At 42.6% G+C, this 18998-nt stretch overlaps 1 protein-coding gene across 4 annotated transcripts in view; it reads left to right on the top strand.

The window, feature by feature from the left end:
* LOC134207863 (calcium/calmodulin-dependent protein kinase type II alpha chain) overlaps positions 1-18998 on the top strand; it is a 186871-nt gene that overhangs the window by 114237 nt on the left and 53636 nt on the right. For 2 of the 4 annotated variants that reach the window (XM_062683817.1, XM_062683814.1), the window contains exon 2: positions 13286-13556. The exons of the other annotated variants lie outside the window; for them this stretch is intronic. The gene's annotated coding sequence lies outside the window, so the exon portion shown is untranslated. The remainder of the gene's footprint in view (positions 1-13285; positions 13557-18998) is intronic. 4 annotated transcript variants of the gene reach the window in all.

Below are 18998 nucleotides of genomic sequence, written 5' to 3'. Positions count from 1 at the left end.
AGAGCAGCGTGGCTGCGACTATTCAATTGGGTTTGGTTTTGTATTCTATCTGCGCGCCAAGAGTTCGCATTTTACGCATTGACAATTCAATTAGATTTCATGTTCGCAAAGTACACTGCGGCGGAAGTGAAGCAGAGCAGCGTGGCTGCGACTATTCAATTGGGTTAGTTTTTGTATTCTATCTGCGCGCCAAGAGTTCGCATTTTACGCATTGACAATTCAATTAGATTTCATGTTCGCAAAGTACACTGCGGCGGAAGTGAAGCAAAGCAGCGTGGTTGCGACTATTCAATTGGGTTGGTTTTTGTATTCTATCTGCGCGCCAAGAGTTCGCATTTTACGCATTGACAATTCAATTAGATTTCATGTTCGCAAAGTACACTGCGGCGGAAGTGAAGCAGAGCAGCGTGGCTGCCACTATTCAATTGGGTTGGTTTTTGTATTCTATCTGCTCGCCAAGAGTTCGCATTTTACGCATTGACAATTCAATTAGATTTCATGTTCGCAAAGTACACTGCGGCGGAAGTGAAGCAAAGCAGCGTGGCTGCGACTATTCAATTGGGTTAGTTTTTGTATTCTATCTGCGCGCCAAGAGTTCGCATTTTACGCATTGACAATTCAATTAGATTTCATGTTCGCAAAGTACACTGCGGCGGAAGTGAAGCAGAGCAGCGTGGCTGCGACTATTCAATTGGGTTAGTTTTGTATTCTATCTGCGCGCCAAGAGTTCGCATTTTACGCATTGACAATTCAATTAGATTTCATGTTCGCAAAGTACACTGCGGCGGAAGTGAAGCAAACAGCGTGGCTGCGACTATTCAATTGGGTTAGTATTCTATCTGCGCGCCAAGAGTTCGCATTTTACGCATTGACAATTCAATTAGATTTCATGTTCGCAAAGTACACTGCGGCGGAAGTGAAGCAGAGCAGCGTGGCTGCGACTATTCAATGGGTTAGTTTTTGTATTCTATCTGCGCGCCAAGAGTTCGCATTTTACGCATTGACAATTCAATAAGATTTCATGTTCGCAAAGTACACTGCGGCGGAAGTGAAGCAGAGCAGCGTGGCTGCGACTATTCAATTGGGTTAGTTTTTGTATTCTATCTGCGCGCCAAGAGTTCGCATTTTACGCATTGACAATTCAATTAGATTTCATGTTCGCAAAGTACACTGCGGCGGAAGTGAAGCAGAGCAGCGTGGCTGCGACTATTCAATTGGGTTAGTTTTTGTATTCTATCTGCGCGCCAAGAGTTCGCATTTTACGCATTGACAATTCAATTAGATTTCATGTTCGCAAAGTACACTGCGGCGGAAGTGAAGCAGAGCAGCGTGGCTGCGACTATTCAATTGGGTTAGTTTTTGTATTCTATCTGCGCACCAAGAGTTCGCATTTTACGCATTGACAATTCAATTAGATTTCATGTTCGCAAAGTACACTGCGGCGGAAGTGAAGCAGAGCAGCGTGGTTGCGAATATTCAATTGGGTTGTTTTTTGTATTCTATCTGCGCGCCAAGTGTTCGCATTTTACGCATTGACAATTCAATTAGATTTCATGTTCGCAAAGTACACTGCGGCGCAAGTGAAGCAGAGCAGCGTGGTTGCGACTATTCAATCGGGTTGGTTTTTGTATTCTATCTGCGCGCCAAGAGTTCGCATTTTACGCATTGACAATTCAATTATATTTTATGTTCGCAAAGTACACTACGGCGCAAGTGAAGCAGAGCAGCGTGGTTGCGAATACTCAATTGGGTTGGTTTTTGTATTCTATCTGCGCGCCAAGAGTTCGCATTTTACGCATTGACAATTCAATAAGATTTCATGTTCGCTATTTCAATAGTGTTTTAAAAAAGGGCAAACAGATTTCAAGTTCGCTTAAGTGCACATCGATGCATGGCAGTGAATCAGAGCAGCGCTACTTTGTATCTTTCAATATATGTCTTATATTCTAGTAATCGCTAAAACTGGAAAACGTCCTTCATACCGTTTTCATCTTCTATACTATTCCTACAACTTGACTAATAACAGGTAACTGTTAGATTTTGAAGTGATCAAGAAAACTCGTTACGGCGTCCAATTTGACGATACTACTCATCGATTACTATCTTATTGGGAACCAAATAACCAAGACAAACCTCTGTCACAGAACCTAACCCTCGGATTCCAATAAAATTTCACATGAACTTGGGGCGAGTCCAGAGATGTTCTCGGCTTGCAGTGGGCGAGTGATTGCTTTATCAATACCTTTCCATTCCCAATAGACCGTAAGAACGTTATAAACCCCCGTATAAACCATTCGAAATACTAGAGAATATTCGGTATTCGGTAGGATCTCCGAAGGAATTTCCTTAGAAATTTCCAAAAGAACTTCAGAGGGAACTTCCGTAGGAACTTCCATGAGATCTTCCATATGAATATCCGAAGAAACTTCCAAAGGAACTTCCGTAGGAACTTCCAAAGGAATTTCAGGAACTTCAAAAGGAACTTCAAAGAAACACCCGTAGGAACTTCCGAAAAAACTTCCGTGGGTACTTCCGATGAAACTTTCGGGCGAATTCTCGAAGAAATTCCCGAAGGAACTTCAGAAAGATTTCCTGTAGGAACTTTCGTAGAAATTTTAGGAGGAACTTCCGTAGGAAGTTCCGAAGAAATTCTTCTTCCGAAGGAACATCTCAGAATCATTCTGAGGTATTCCCGAAAAAACTTCTGGAAGAATTCTCGAAGGAACTTCCGTATGAATTTCAGTGAAAACTTCCGTAGACGTTTCCTAAGGAAGTTTTTTTTCGGACGTTGCTACGGAAGTTCCTTTTGAAATTCCTCCGGAAGTTCCTTTTGAAATTCCTCCGGAAGTTCCTTTTGAAATTCCTCCGGAAGTTCCTTTTGAAATTCCTCCGGAAGTTCCTTTTGAAATTCCTCCGGAAGTTCTTCAGGATTTTTTCCACAAGTTCCTTTTGGAATTCTTCCACAAGCTCCTTTAGCAATTCCTTCGAAAGTTCCTTTTGGAATTCTTTCAAAAACTTCTTTGGGATTCCTCAGTAAGTTCCTTTTGAAATTCCTTTGGGAGTTCCTTTTGGAATTCCTCCGGAAGTTCCTCTTAGAAATCCTCAGGAAATTCCTTTTGGAATTCTTTCGGAAGTTCCTTTTGGAATTCCTCCTTTTTCTCTTGGATTCCTTTGGAATTCTGCCAGAAGTTCCTCTTGTAATTCCTCCGAAAATTCCTTCTGGAGTTCATTTTGGAATTTCTCCGGGAGCTCCTTTTAGAATTCCTCCGGAAGTTTCTTCGGGAATTTCTACTAAAACTCCTGCGGGAATTCTTACGGAAGTTCCTTCAAGATTTTCTCCTGACAATCCTTTGGAAATTCCACCGGGAGTTCCACCGGAAGTTTTTTAAGAATTCCGTCGTAAACTCCTCTGGCAATACCTCCAGTAGTTCATCTGGGAATACCATTGTGAATTCCTGTAGAACTTCCTTCGGCAGTTTCTACGCAAGTTCAACCGAGTTTTCTTCCGGAAGTTCCTTCAGAAATTCCTCCGGAAGCTCCTTCACGAATTCCTCTGGAAGTCATTCCACGAATTCCTCTGGAAGTCATTCCACGAATTCCTTCGGAAAATCCTTCACGAATTCCTCCGGAAGTTCCTCTTGAAGTTCCTACGGAAGTTCCTCCGGAAGTTCCTACGGAAGTTCCTCCGGAAGTTCCTACGGAAGTTCCTCCGGAAGTTCCTACGGAAGTTCCTCCGGAAGTTCCTACGGAAGTTCCTCCGGAAGTTCCTACGGAAGTTCCTCCGGAAGTTCCTACGGAAGTTCCTCAGGAAGTTCCTCCGGAAGTTCCTCCGGAAGTTCCTACGGAAGTTCCTCCGGAAGTTCCTACGGAAGTTCCTACGGAAGTTCCTCCGGAAGCTCCTACGGAAGTTCCTCCGGAAGCTCCTACGAAAGTTCCTACGAAAGTTCCTCCGGAAGTTACTCCGGAAGTTTCTACGGAAGTTCCTCCGGAAGTTCCTCCGGAAGTTCTTCCGGAAGTTTTCCCGGAAGTTGCTCCGGAAGTTTACTCGGAAGTTCCTCTGGAAGTTCTTACGGAAGTTGCTCAGGAAGTTCCTTCAGAAGTTGCTCTGGAAGTTCCTCCGGAAGTTCCGTCGGAAGTTCAGCCGGAAGTTCCTCCGGAAGTTCTGCCGGAAGTTTCTCCGGAAGTTCTGCCGGAAGTACCTCCGGAAGTTGCTCCGGAAGTTCCTCCGGAAGTTCCTCCGGAAGTTCCTCCGGAAGTTCCTTGGAAGTTCCTCCGGAAGTTCCTTGGAAGTTCCTCCGGAAGTTCTTACGGAAGTTCCTCCGGAAGTTCTTACGGAAGTTCCTCCGGAAGTTCCTACGGAAGTTCCTCCGGAAGTTCCTACGGAAGTTCCTCCGGAAGTTCCTACGGAAGTTCCTCCGGAAGTTCCTACGGAAGTTCCTCCGGAAGTTCCTACGGAAGTTCCTCCGGAAGTTCCTACGGAAGTTCCTCCGGAAGTTCCTACGGAAGTTCCTCCGGAAGTTCTTACGGAAGTTCCTCCGGAAGTTCCTACGGAAGTTCCTCCGGAAGTTCCTACGGAAGTTCCTCCGGAAGTTCCTACGGAAGTTCCTCCGGAAGTTCCTACGGAAGTTCCTCCGGAAGTTCCTACGGAAGTTCCTCCGGAAGTTCCTACGGAAGTTCCTCCGGAAGTTTCTCCGGAAGTTCCTACGGAAGTTCCTCCGGAAGTTCCTACGGAAGTTCCTCCGGAAGTTCCTACGGAAGTTCCTCCGGAAGTTCCTACGGAAGTTCCTCCGGAAGTTCCTACGGAAGTTCTTCCGGAAGTTCCTACGGAAATTCCCCCGGAAGTTCCTACGGAAATTCCCCCGGAAGTTCCTACGGAAATTCCCCCGGAAGTTCCTACGGAAATTCCCCCGGAAGTTCCTACGGAAATTCCCCCGGAAGTTCCTACGGAAATTCCCCCGGAAGTTCCTAAGGAAGTTCCTACGGAAGTTCCTCCGGATGTCTACGGAAGTTCCTCCGGAAGTTCCTACGGAAGTTCCTCCGGAAGTTCCTACGGAAGTTCCTCCGGAAGTTCCTACGGAAGTTCCTCCGGAAGTTCCTACGGAAGTTCCTCCGGAAGTTCCTACGGAAGTTCCTCCGGAAGTTCCTACGGAAGTTCCTCCGGAAGTTCCTACGGAAGTTCCTACGGAAGTTCCTCCGGAAGTTCCTACGGAAGTTCCTCCGGAAGTTCCTACGGAAGTGCCTCCGGAAGTTCCTACGGAAGTTCCTCCGGAAGTTCCTACGGAAGTTCCTCCGGAAGTTCCTACGGAAGTTCCTCCGGAAGTTCCTACGGAAGTTCCAGAGGGAGTTCCTGCGGAAGTTCCTACGGAAGTTCCTCCGGAAGTTCCTAGGGAAGTTCCTCCGGAAGTTCCTACGGAAGTTCCTCCGGAAGTTCCTACGGAAGTTCCTCCGGAAGTTCCTACGGAAGTTCCTCCGGAAGTTCCTCCGGAAGTTCCTACGGAAGTTCCTCCGGAAGTTCCTACGGAAGTTCCTCCGGAAGTTCCTACGGAAGTTCCTCCGGAAGTTCCTACGGAAGTTCCTCCGGAAGTTCCTACGGAAGTTCCTCCGGAAGTTCCTACGGAATTTCCTCCGGAAGTAGGTTTCTTTGAAAATTTCTATGAAAGTTCCTCCCGAAGTTTCTATGGAAGCTCCTTAGGAAGTTTTTATTGAAGCACCTTCGGAAGCTCCTAAAGCAGTTCCATCGTTGGTTCCTACAGAAATCCCGACGAAGGTCCCTACGGAAGTTCCTTCTGGAATTCATCCGAAAGTTTTTTCGAAAATTCTTCCAGAAATTCTTTTGGGAATTCCTCTGGAAGTTTCTTCGAGAATTCCTCTGGAAGCTCCTTTTGGAATTCCTCCGTATCTACGGAAATGGTTCGGAAGTTCTTTCGTGAATATTTCCGGAAGTTCCATGGAGAATTCCTTCAAATGCACCTACGGAAGTTTCTCTGGAAGTTCCTTCGGAATTTGCTACGAAAGATCACACAAAAGTTCCTGCGGGAATTTCTCCGCCAGTTTTTCAGGGATATCTCCGTAAGATCCTTCGGAGATTTTTTCGGAACTTCTTTCGGGAATGCCTCCGGAAGTTCCTTCGGCAATTCCTTTGGAAGTTCCAGAAGATCTTTCGGAAGTTCCTTCGGGAATTCGTCCGGAAGTTTCATCTACAATTGCTCTAGAATTTCTTTCAAGATTTCCTTCATAAGTTCCTTTCAAAATTCCTATAAAATTCCTTCGGACAGAGATTTCTTTAGAAATTCTCACGGAAGTTCCTAGGGCAATTTCTTTGGTAGTTCCTACATAAGTTGCTTCAGAAATTCCTCCGGACGTTTCTTCTAAGTTCGTTCGCGAATTCCTCCGGAATTTCCTCCGAGCACTTCTTCGGAAGTTCCTAGAATTTCTGTAGAGGTTTCTTCGGAAATTTCTCCGGTATTTTCTTTGGGAGTGCCTCCAGAGGTTCCATCATGAAGCAACTTCCCTATAAATTCCTGAAAGAACTTCCGGAGAAACTTATAAAGATACTTCCGAAAAAATTCACGAAGGAACTTCCGAAAGAATTCTCGAAGAAACTTCTGAAAAAATTCCCGATGGAACTCCTGAAAGAATTCCCGAATGAACATCCGAAAGAATTCCCGAAGGAACTTCCGAAGAAATTCACGAAGGAACTTCCGAAAGAATTCCCGAAGGAATTTTTGAAAGAATTCCCGAAGAAACTCCTGAAAGAATTCCCGAATGAACATCCGAAAAAATTCCCGAAGGAGCTTCCGGAGGAATTGCTGAAGAAACTGACGGAGGAATTCCCGAAGGAACTTCCGGAGGAATTCCTGAAGGAACTTCCGGAGAAATTCACGAAGGAACTTCAGGAAAAATTCCTGAAGGAACTTTCGGAGGAATTCCTGAAATAATTTCCGGATGAATTCCTGGAGGAACTTCCGGAGGGATTCCCGAAGAAAATTCCGGAGGAATTCCTGAAGGAACTTCTAGAGAAATTCCTGAAGGAACTTCCAGAGGAATTCCTGAAGGATCTTCCGGAGGAATTCCTGATGGAACTTTTGGAGGAATTCCTGATGGAACTTCCGGAGGAATTCCTGATGGAACCTCTGGAGGAATTCTTGATGGAACCTCCGGAGGAATTCCTGAAGGAACTTCCGGAGAAATTCCTGAAGGAACTTCCGGAGGAATTCCTCAAGGAACTTTCGGAGGAATTCCTGAAGGAACTTCCGGAGGAACTCCTGAAGCAACTTCCGGAGAAATTCCTGAAGGAACTTCCCGACGAATTCCTGAAGGAACTTCCAGAGGAATTCCTGAAGGAACTTCCAGAGGAATTCCTAAAGGAACTTCCGGAGGAATTCCCAAAGGAACTTCCGGAGGAATTCCTGATGGAACTTCTGGAGGAATTCCTGATGGAACTTCCGGAGGAATTCCTGATGTAACCTCCGGAGGAATTCCTGATGGAACTTTTGGAGGAATTCCTGATGGAACTTCCGGAGGAATTTCTGATGAAACCTCCGGAGGAATTCCTGATGGAACCTCTGGAGGAATTCTTGATGGAACCTCCGGAGGAATTCCTGAAGGAACTTCCGGAGAAATTCCTGAAGGAACTTCCGGAGGAATTCCTCAAGGAACTTTCGGAGGAATTCCTGAAGGAACTTCCGGAGGAACTCCTGAAGCAACTTCCGGAGAAATTCCTGAAGGAACTTCCCGACGAATTCCTGAAGAGGAATTCCTGAAGGAACTTCCAGAGGAATTCCTGAAGGAACTTCCAGAGGAATTCCTGAAGGAACTTCCAGAGGAATTCCTAAGGAACTTCCGGAGGAATTCCCAAAGGAACTTCCGGAAGAATTCCTGATGGAACTTCCGGAGGAATTTCTGATGTAACTTCCGGAGGACTTTTTGATGCAACCTCCGGAGGAATTCCTGATGGAACCTCCGGAGGAATTCCCGAAGGAACTTTCGAAGGAATTCCTGAAGGAACTTCCAGAGGAATTCCTGAAGGAGCTTCCGAAGGAATTCCTAAAGGAACTTCTGGATGAATTCCTGATGGAACTTCCAGAGGAATTCCTGATGGAACTTCCGGAGGAATTCCTGATGGATCTTCCGGAGGAATTCCTAATGGAACCTCCGGAGGAATTCCTGATGGAACCTTCGGAGGAATTCCTGATGAAACCTGCAGAGGAATTCTTGATGGAACTTCCGGAGGAATTCCAGATGGAACTTCCGGAGGAATTCCTGATGGAATTTCCCGAGGAATTTCTGATGGAACTTCCGGATGAATTTCTGAAGGAACTCCCGGAGGAATTCCTGAAGGATCTTCCGGAGGAATTCATGATGGAACTTTCGTGGGAATTCCTGAAGGAACTCTCGAAAGAATTCACGGAGGAACTTTCGAAAGAATTCATGAAGGAACTTCTGAAATATTTCCCAAAGGAGTTCCAGAAAGAATTCCCGAATGAACATCCGAAAGAATTCCCGAAGGAACTTCCGGAGGAAATCCTGAAGAAACTTCCGGAGGAATTGCTGAAGACACATCCGGAGGAATTCCCGAAGGAACTTCCGGAGGAATTCCCGAAGGAACTCCCGGAGGAATCCCCGAAGGAACTTCCGGAGGAATTCCCGAAGGAACTTCCGGAGGAATTCCCGAAGTAACTTCCGGAGGAATTCCCGAAAGAACTTCCGGAGGTATTCCCGAAAAAACTTTCGGAGGTATTCCCGAAGGAACTTCCGGAGGAATTCCGAAGGAACTTCTGGAGGAATTCCTGAAGGAACTTCTGGAGGAATTCCTGAAGGAACTTCTGGAGGCATTCCGGAAGGAACTTCTGGAGGAATTCCTGAAGGAACTTCCGGAGGAATTCCTGAAGGAACTTCCGGAGGAATTCCTGAAGGAACTTCCGGAGGAATTCCTGAAGGAACTTCCGAAAGAATTCCTGAAGGAACTTTCGGAGGAATTCCTTAAGGAACTTCCGAAGGAATTCCTGAAAGAACTTTCGGAGGAATTCATGTAGGAACTTACGGAGGAATTTGCCGAAGTTACTTCCGGAGGAATTCCTGAAGGAACTTCCGGAGGAATTCTCGAAGGTACTTCCAGATGAATTCCCGAACTAGCTTCCGGAGGAATTCCTAAAGGGACTTCCAAAGGAATTCCCGATGATACTTCCGAAAGAATTCATGAAGGAACTTCCTGAAGAAACTCCCGTAACGAACTTCCGAAAGAGCTTCGGTAGAAATTCTCGAAGGATTTTCTGAAAAATCTTCCAGAGGCATTTCCGAAGGAGCTTCCGAAATAATTCCCGAAGAAACATCCAGAGGAATTCCCGGATATACTCCTCCAGATTTTCCCATATGAGTTTCCAAAGGAACTACCGGAGGAATTCTCGAAGGAACTTCCAGAGGAACTCCAAAAGAAACTCCTGGACGAATTCCCGAAGGACTCTAGAGGAATTTCCGAAAGAACTTCCGAAGGAATTCCCGGAGGAGCTTCCGAATGCATTTCCGTAGGAACTTTCTAAAGAAACATCCGTAAGGAACATCCAAAGGAACTTCCGTAGAAATTCTCGGGTGAATTCGTGAAAAAACTTTCGGAGGAATTCCCGAAGAAACTTTCTTATGAACATCCATCGAAACTTCAATATAAACTTTCGTAAGGACTTCCGAAGGAACTTCCGTAGGAACTTTCGAAGAACTTCTGTGTGTACTACCGAAGGAGTTATCTGAAGAACTTCCAGAGGAATTCACAAAGGAACTTCTGGTTGAATTTCCAGCTAAGCTTTCGGAGGTATTTCCAGAGGTATTTTTGGAAGATATACCAAAGGAGCTTGGATATTGGTCAAAACGAATCGAGTATTGATAATCACTTGCGCCGCCAAGCGGAGGACTTTCAAAACAATATGATCTTCGACAGTTTCGTTTTGAACTCTTGAACAAATTTTTAGAAGACGGCAACTTTCTAAATCTTTTGTATTCCACGATATCTAACCCAACGCTTATTTTCACATACATTAGCTCCACCAAGCAGAGCATAAAAAATTCACATTCGTGAAACAACTTCGGCCCGAATATTGAAAAACGTCGAATGATTATTCAAAACATAGAATGACTTACTTAGTTTTTTTCTCCACATATTATTCATATGATTCTTACTGAGAATGGTCACTGCGTTCGAAGAAAACATAATTAGCCTTGTTTATATTTACTTTCAGTGCAAAAATGTCCCTCAGTTGAACTCCGGGGTCAGATCTAAGTAGGTTATTGTTTAAAACATCATATTTTACAGTAATTGATTAATTTACGAAATCTAAATAAATACTCACTGACATATATTGGATCGGAAATTGTGAGTGTTCAGCCGAATATGAATATGTTACGAAGTGAGGGTGACAAAGAAGGCCGATGAGCTTCACCAAAAATATTCGATTATTTAAAGCTCTGCCGCCAAACGGATGAGTTCCAAAATAATATGATCTGCAACAGTTTCTTTTTTTCCTCCATAACAAATTTGTAGAAGATGGCAACTTTCTAATTCTTAGGGATTCCACAATATCCAACCAAACGCTTATTCCCATGTACACTGGCGCCACCAAGCGGATGAGCTATGAAATAATATGATTTGCAATAGCTTCGTTTTGACCTCTTGATCAAATTTGTAGAAGGCAACTTTCTAAATCTCACGGATTCCACAATATCCAACCCAGCGAGTATTGACATAAAAACTAGCTCTGCCAAGCGGATGACTTCCAAAATAATATGATCTGCGACAGCTTCGTTTTGACCTCTTGAACAAATTTGTAGAAGAAAACAACTTTAACAATCTTACGGATTCTAAAATATCTTACATAGGGAAAATGTCGGCTTCGGCATGTTTTGTTCTATTATTGTCAGGGGGTTTTCTATTTTCTAATTTGGCCTAAACATTTTTTGCATATCAAAGACTATTTTGGCCGAATTCCATAAAATTTGGTCAACAAAAACCCTCTGACAATAATAGAACACAACCTTCCGAAACCGTCATTTCTCGTATATCAACATAAACATCGAGTTGAAGACCTTGTGAACACCTACCATGCAATTTGCATGAAAATTAGGACTTGCTTTGATGTTTTGAGGAATCAAGAGGTCATTTTTGATCTGATCGGAGGTCTCAACGTCTCAGACAAATCTTGGTGGGCGGGAAAATTTATGACTCCCGAAATTATTCAAATCGGTTTACTAACGGTTTAGATACAGCGATTTGGGAAAAACGTTCCGACTTTTTTCAAGGCTTGGTCTCTCGTGTAAGTAAAACCTATCTCGGTCTCGGCTGAGAATTATTCCCTAATAACGGAGCCCTGTCAAGCCCAAATCGGGTAGTCGCTGGAGTGAGGCAATGATGTGTGTATACCATCTCCGCCAATAATCCTCATCGTTGTCGACGAGATTATAGTGGGGGTAATTGATCGTGTACCGAACCGTGGGCTGCTCTGACATCCTCTTACTATGAAGCACCGGATGATGTTACTCTACTAGCGCAACGCTGCTCTGGTATGCAGAGAAGCAGAACGACCTGTCCGAATGCTTGTTTACAGCAGGTCTCACAAGTCAACAAAATCAAAATCAACAACCCCTCCAACTTTACAGAAACCGGGCAAGCAGTAGAGGAGATCGAAAACTTTCAATATCTTGCAGACAGGAGGCGTCGGGTGGTGGAACCATTTGACAAAGGAGTACAGATCAAGAAGGTATTAGCCAATCCACTAAATTTCACCACACATAAATTACAAGTATTCCTCAACCGATGTCTACGTTTTAGAATTCGGACCTTCATCGACAATGCTTTCAAAAACCAATATCAACAGGAATTCTAGAGCGTAACCCAACAAACATTGCAGGTGGGTAAAGCGCTTATATGACCAAAAATAGTCTTCCTCAGCTAAAAAACTAGCTTTGTTCAGTTAAAATTGTTTGTTGGGAAATGGAGGTGGGTCGGCCACACATTACGAAAAAGCGGCGACGAAATCTGAAATCAGGTGGTGAACTGGAATTCAGCAAGACATTGCAGCAGAGGCAGATCCAGAGGCTCGTAGCGACGAAGCCTCGATAAAGAAATGAAGGAAGTCGACAGGAATCTGACTTAGGCCCAGGTCAAGGGTAGAGCGAGCGGCCGAAAAGGATGGAAATCTTTTACGTTGGGCTTCTGTATCTCAAGACACATGAGTGACTCAGTCAGATTCATGATTCATTTACAGAGCATCAGCAAATGTGAAACTGAAACATTACCAATGACAACAACATTGCCCTTTCTTGCTATGATAAACTCATCTCGCAACATGCAAATTTCCGGAACGGCAAAACAATAGTATGTATGTAGTAATGATTGCCTGTCGCGCTTCTAAAATAATCGGTTCATGATAATGAGATAAACATTTATAAGTTGTCAATTTTTCTGTATAAAAATGACAATATGTTAACATGATTTCAGTTTTGCTTCTGGAATTTACAAATAACCGCTCACACAAAAAAATACTTCATTATACTTGGTGCATATAAAATACAATCCAGTGTTGTCTTTGTCCTCTGCAGATTTGGTCAAAGACATTGTACTACTCCAAAATAAAAAATACATTATCGCTAACAGGATACGCCCTGAGGCCTCATTGCGCATATCACCTCCACATCACCGCTTGGTGCAATATTTTACACAACTCTTTTTGATTCGAGACGCACTATGCTTCCGGGTAGGCGATCTAATGCTCTGTCAGCTCTCGCTGATATAGAGGCAAGGCAAATCTTTTGTAATATTTTAGATCTTTTTTGTTCTATGCGTGGCTTTGTGTTCGCCATCGCGCGATCATCGTTTATCAGCGGTGAGAGATGAAAATTTTCAACAATCTTTCAGGAAAATGCTTCTAATTTCGACATTTTCCATGGAATATGGTAAAATTTATATACCAATCGAATCGTTGTGAGTAGCAGAATGCAACGGACATAAAATTTCATCGGGAAATTTGGTATATCTGGCCGAGAATGTTGTGCAAACATAAAACTAGTCGGTCCGGGGATACTTTTTTCGGTCAAAATTTCCATTTTGTCGAGAGTCCAGTTTTCCCAAATTTTCATATATCGAAAATATTTTTTAACGTAAATTAGCCTTAGGATCTAACAAAGAAGGTGATTTGTTTAGATTTTTGAAATTCCTTTCCTAAAAATTCTAAAAAATCGGGAAGCGCGCCAAGGTGCATTTTATCGGTCGCGCCACTGAGCTTCCCCTTAAATCCCACAGTCGAAGAAGGTTGCGCCAAAGTGCAGAAATCAAACCGTCGTCGCCGCGCCATCGGGATCAAACGGAGGTGTAGCCAATTCGGTGTGTTGTGCTCTTGAATTGCTGCACTGATCAAAGTGATTTCGCTTTGGAGTCGTCGTCGTCGTCTTGCTTCTTTCATTCTTTGTCGTTTGTTCCTGCGGAGCATCGCATCGAGTCGGGGGCCAGACCAACACAATAAACCGCAGCGACAGACAGTCAGCCAGCCAGCAGCGCCAGAAATCGAACGCGGGTAAGGCATGGAAGAGGTCTCCTCGAGAATGGTGTTCTCTTATCAACGCGACAAGAGCCGCGGAGGAATTCTCCTCTCTACTCATGGGCATTATTTTGTGTGGGGTTACATGCTCGGTATGATGGTACCGTTTGATGGGGTTAGCTCGGGAAGCTTTGTATTCTATAACGGACACGACACGAGAAAGTAAACACGCTAACTTGCATCTATTTAGTATTCAATAGAATTGCATTGCCTTTTTTCCACGGTATTTTGTCACTTAAAGCGAGGATATTCACAATTAATAATAATATTCCTTTTTTAATATAAAGTGAAGACATCTTATGGTGGATATATGGAATTTACTCAAACTATTTTTGCTAAGGAAAATCTTTAGCTCAGCGGTTTGATGCGTTTCTGCAAAACAAGACCCTAAAATGGTTGTTGAAGCAACACTGATTACTGAATTGAGATGCCTTAGTTGAGAGAGCTCCAATGAAGAGGATAGGCTTCGGTGCTGATGATGTATTCCAACTCGTTTTACACATTTTAGCTTGTTTGTGACACGGCTCATATGTGCACAGGTTAAATTGGGCCATTTTGCCGAAAGCTGCGTGCCTCACATCAATCTGATATCCGTGTTGGGGATACATGAACGGGATTGGTTGGTTCTGAAATATTAATCGGGCGTGCAGGAATTAAAATTTTCAATACTTTGACGTTGATAATCAATAATTTTAATATAATTAGCAAGTTTGTGGAAAGTTTGCGAATTGATTGATTTATAAATCTTAAAAATCCATTGAAAGATAAAGGCACTATTAACGTTTGAAATCTTACATGATTTCATGACGGTCAATCACCTTACATCTGCTCAGGAACGGAAAAAATCAAATTTTCAAATAATCGAAGATGAACACCACTCTCACGCGATAACATATCCAAATAATCAATTGGTAAAAACTCGAGTAAGAATCTTTCGATAATTGTGCCTCGATTTAAAGCATTTACCGCTACTTTTTGATCTTTTTTCTACACATAACATCAAAATACAATGCCAAACATCTTATTAAACTTCATTGTTGACATAAAATTAGTTCTGGTTAGGTTTACATTTAAATGATAATTTTGTGTTTATTATCAATGGATTAAAAAAAATGAAAAGTTATCGCCAACGACAACTCGCCTACTTTTCACACCGAGAAGTTATCAATTGATAATTCCAATCATTATCGTATGATAATGATTCAACACAACCCTGCCTCTGCTCCATGTAGACAGAATGGTGCAGAATGATTTATGTTGATCAGTTTATACAATTTTTTCGAATTATGAAGTGGATGTCATAAGAACGATATTATTATTGTTTCAATTATACGATGCAGGATTGAAACAGCAATAAAGTTCGTTTGAATAAAGCAATGAATCAGTGTTGAAATTTAAAAATATCCTCGTTGTTTGATGCAACAAAAGAAATAGTTATTTCGAACGTACAAAATTCTTCTGCGTGTATGAAAAACTCTTCAAAATTTCCACAAGGAATTTCTCGAAATTTTCACTAAATTTTTTCAGAGCTACAACATTTGATTTTAAAAACTTTACGGGAAGCGGTTTGGTTTTTAGGAATTTTTAACGGATTCGTTCGGAATTCTATGGGAAATCCTTCGAAAATTCTACGGAAAATTACTAAAAATTGGGAAAGAGTCGTTTGGCCGAAAATTATTAGACGGAAAGACATATCGGGCGAAATGGTTGAACAAAACAATAGCCGTTTGGCCGAATGAGTCATCAGGCCGAAATTGCCGTTTGGTCGTAATGGTCGTTTAACAGAAAGAGCCGAATGGATCATGCGACCAAATGGCCAGACGACCATTACTGTCAAATGACTTTTTTGGCCCAAGGACCATTTCGGCAAACGGTATTTTCAGTCAAATGATCTATTTGGCCAAACGATGACCAGTTCGTCTGAACGACATTTTCGACCGTATGGTCATTTCGGCCAAATGACATTTTCGGCCAGATAAGTTTTAATTTAATGGTTTATTCGGGCAAAAACCTTACGGCCAAATAGGCTTTCCAATCGTTTGGTTGAAAGTCATTCAATAAAACGCCACTTGGCCGAATAACACAGTAAGCCGAATTCCAAGCGGAATCAAACGTTTGTCCGGAACAGTTGTTCAATCGAAAAAGATTTGACCGAAAATATTTGGAAAACAAAGTTGTTTGGCACAGCAGGCCTTTAGGCTTAAACTGTCGTTTGGCCAAAATGATCATTTGACCAAAAATGTCGTTTTGCTGAATAGATCATTTAGCCGAAAATGCCGTTTGATAGAAACGGTCGTTCGGCAGAAAGAGCCATTTGGCCTGAAGATGACCTTTCTGCTAAACCTAAACCAAGGGCAGAAAATCTCTCAAATAAAGACAAAAATAATAATAAACTTTTTGCGAAACACTCCGACACTTTCGGCCGGATGTTCATTTCGGCTAAATGGCTCTTTCTGTCAAACGACCATTTCGGCCAATGGAACTATTCAGCCAACAGATTCCTTCAGCCAAGGGAACAGTTCGGCCGGACGACATTTTCAGCCGTATGTACCGTTCGATTAAATGACATTTTCGGCGAAATTACTAAATGGTTTGTTCGACATATGGCTTTCTGCCGAACGACCCTTCTCCGTTCAAAATTTTTATTTCAACGAGAAATTCTTTGGATATTTGCTTGAACTGTTTTGAAATCCGTAATTTCTAGTATTGCTTTCTATAGCAGTTGAAATTTGATGATAGTGTTGCTTTATATATACAAAGAAATATTCATCAAACCTAAAATCATCATGGGCTTCATTAATAATCCATTTAAGATTTCAGTAGAAGAATCTGCATTGGCAAATGGCTGAATTTTGTCAGTTTCGACTGAAAAAATCATAGCTGTATATATAATAACTGTAATAGCATTTATTTGTGTATTAACCCTATATAAGGCAGACGAAGCTAAACAATAAATTAACAAAAACTAGACCAACATTTGAAAAGGGCGTAACAGCCAAAACTTATTCCTTCTGATTCTTCGTCCAAATACAAAGCTTTATATGTAGACGAAGAATCAGAAGGAATAAATTTTGGCTGTTACGCCCTTTTCAAATGTTGGTCTAGAAAAGGACACAATGTTGACATGGTATTATATTCAAATGTATGTTTGTTATACATAAAACAGCTATGAAGCATTGAAAAATTGGGGGCAATATAGATGCCGCTGCTTTGCAAGCGGGAAAACAGGCAACAACAAAAATTTAAAAAAGATTTTTTAAAACTAGGTTTTACGTAAAACAAATCAAAACAAGGCACGTTGGATTTTTTAGTGAAGATGCCTAGTTGGAAAACGTATTAAAAGTGAAAAAAAATTCTACTTTTGTTCCCAAGGGGGGACCCTTGGAAAAAAAAAACACAATTTCGTCAAAAATCCAAAAATCACAAGAGAGACGATGGAGCTCGTTATTTGAGATCCAGTTGTGAGGCCACCAGGCCCGAATTATATACCGCAGGCATCTGTTGATGAACACCTGCAGCCGTTGAGTTTTCTCCACTGATACACACCTTATTTCGCTAGCGTTAACAGTGCTCCATAGTTATAGGCTGCCATAGCAGTACGCGGTTTAAATTTACGATCAATCGCACCTACCAGAATCTCGATGACGAACAGTAACGGTGACAAAATACATCCTTGCCTCACACCAGCATCCTACACGAGCAGGCCTCGTACTGTGCGTCGATGAGGCCGATGATTTTCTCAGGGCGCCCAGATACTTTCCTGATTGAGACGGTCGAAACGAACTTTTTCGTAGTAAATGAATACCAAGTAAAAGGACTCTTGGAATTCGTTGACCTGTTTCTGAATGATACGGAGCGTGAGAATATGGTCCACACAGGATCTTCCGGCAAGGAATGCGGCCTGCTGCCGCTGGAGAATCGCATCGATCTTTTCCTGAATCCGGGCCAGGATAACTTTGCATAGAACTTTGAGAACGGTACACAGCAACATAATGCCCTGTCAGCTATCGCATACAGTCAGGTCACCCTTTTTGGGCACCTTCACTAATATATACCTTGTATCCAGTCGACCGGGAAAGTTACGAAATAAACTATGCAGTACATCCAACCAGTGCATGGTAGATTTTAATACAGTTCTGCATAAGAACCTTACAGAAACCATATAATAATTAGGCATATACAATTTCGGAATATTTAATACAATCATTGTATTAAGTGTTACAGATTTGTATTAGTTTAATACAGTATCTGTATTAAAACTTACGGTTCTTGTATAAAAACCTTGCACATATGCCACGAGTATATACAATAATTGTAAGATTTGTTTTTTGAGTGTAGTTGAGCGGATGCCATGGGGTCATCTCGGCTGATAAGCGATCGACCCCTGGGGCTTTATTCGATTTCATGCTTTGGGTGGCTGTTTGAATCTCTAGCAGTATTGACGATATTGACGCGTGTCATACGACGGATCCTAGGCAGATCATACCGAGGTGGCGATGGCCTGGCTGGCACTTGTAAAAGTTGTTTGAAGTGTCGCGTTTCAGCTGGTCAGTTGGGTCGGTCAATAACTAACCATTCACGTCTTTCACCGGCATCGTTGCATTCATCTTCGCCCCGCTTAAGCGTCGTGAGATATCGTTGAGGGGGCGAATGTCCCCGGTTGCTGCGGCTCTCTCCCCTTCGTCGACCAGAGAGTCCGGCCATGCTATGTCCCGTCGAGATGGTAGTTTCACTTCTTTTTCCAGAGCCGAGTATCGTTGGCGGGCTAAGATTTTGGTTCCTCTGGTTTTTGATCGTTTTCTTCTTCTTCTTCTTATTGGCATTACATCCCCACACTGGGACAGAGCCGCCTCGCAGCTTAGTGTTCATTAAGCACTTCCACAGTTATTAACTGCGAGGTTTCTAAGCCAGGTTACCATTTTTGCATTCGTATATCACGAGGCTAACACGATGATATTTTTATGCCCAGGGAAGTCGAGACAATTTCCAATCCGAAAAATGCCTAGACCGGCACCGGGAATCGAACCCAGCCACCCTCAGCATGGTCTTGCTTTGGAGCCGCGCGTCTTACCGCACGGCTAAGGATTTGATCGTTTTATTGCGGCTTTATCACCGATGAAATATTGTCAGGTGAAACACGAATGAATATAAATTTGCGAAACTCGAAAGAATAACTTATGACTAAAAGAAGGAAAAAATTAACAATCAAAATCAGACAAATACCTAACTATAAATGTGCGAAACTCGAAAGAAAGTCTTTGATTAAGACAAGAAAATATTGAACAGGGGATGGACAAAATAATTAGGATAGCCAAATTTTGTGTAAAATTAGATGTGTTGTAACTATCTTAGTTATCATCCGATTTTGACAATTCAGGCATGCCCGAACTAGAAAATTAATGCAGTTTGACGGTATGC

This window comes from Armigeres subalbatus, chromosome 1 (genome assembly GCF_024139115.2).
Source record: "Armigeres subalbatus isolate Guangzhou_Male chromosome 1, GZ_Asu_2, whole genome shotgun sequence".
Taxonomy (NCBI): domain Eukaryota; kingdom Metazoa; phylum Arthropoda; class Insecta; order Diptera; family Culicidae; genus Armigeres; species Armigeres subalbatus.
The sequence above is the reverse complement of the archived record's forward strand: the minus strand, read 5'-3'. Positions and strand labels throughout refer to the sequence as shown.